At 44.0% G+C, this 901-nt stretch overlaps 1 protein-coding gene across 1 annotated transcript in view; it reads right to left on the reverse strand.

The window, feature by feature from the left end:
- The window catches only part of URAD (ureidoimidazoline (2-oxo-4-hydroxy-4-carboxy-5-) decarboxylase), a 9,499-nt gene that overhangs the window by 4,707 nt on the left and 3,891 nt on the right, over positions 1 to 901 (reverse strand). The window lies entirely within an intron of this gene.

The raw sequence follows: 901 nt of genomic DNA on the forward strand, positions 1-901 counted from the left end.
ATCTATCAAAACCCCCTATTGGTTCTAACTCTAAAATTCTTCCTGAAAATCCAGCCACATCTCTTCATCTCTCCTGCTCCAACCCTAGTCCACCTGACCATCACCTCTCGATTTTACTGCTACTGCAGGCCCTCCTATGGACGGAAGAGCCTGGTAGGCTGCAGTCCATGGGGTCGCTAAGAGTCGGACACGACTGAGCGACTTCACTTACATTTTTCACTCTCATGCATTGGAGAAGGAAATGACAACCCACTCCAGTGTTCTTGCCTGGAGAATCCCAGGGACGGGGGAGCCTGGTGGGTTGCCGTCTCTGGAGTCGCACAGAGTCGGACACGACTGAAGCGACTTAGCAGCAGCAGGCCCTCCACCTGACCCCTTTCCTCCCATCTCTCCACTCTCCACCATTCTCCAACTGCCTTGGTCTTTCTTGTCACTTCTTAAGAAAGACCTCTTTTATTACATATGTTCTATCCTAATACAAATGTTCTCCTAGTTTCTAGAATTGAAATGATCCTTTTTATGTATGTTAATCCTGCATCTCTTCACTGAAATGTCAGCTCATTGAAGGCAGGGACTTGTCTTGTTCATGGCTCTATCTCCAGGGCCGGGGACAATTCCCCAGGGAAGAGTAGGCACTTAGCAAGTGTTTATTGACTGACACTCTGGGGAGAAAGTGCTGTATATTTGACTGAATGAACACATCTTAATAGCCTCATATAAATACCTTATAGCCTGCATTGAAGGAAGTTATCGGTATCCAAGTCTTTGATGCTTTCAACAACTATCTTCTGAAATAAATATTAAGTAATGAATCATGGCATTATTGCTATTCTGAAATACCACAGAAAGATGCATGATTAACTGTTATGACATTTTTATTGCTCTTTGATGTTTAATACAA

Source organism: Bison bison, unplaced genomic scaffold (genome assembly GCF_000754665.1).
Source record: "Bison bison bison isolate TAMUID 2011002044 unplaced genomic scaffold, Bison_UMD1.0 scf7180017864299, whole genome shotgun sequence".
Classification (NCBI taxonomy): domain Eukaryota; kingdom Metazoa; phylum Chordata; class Mammalia; order Artiodactyla; family Bovidae; genus Bison; species Bison bison.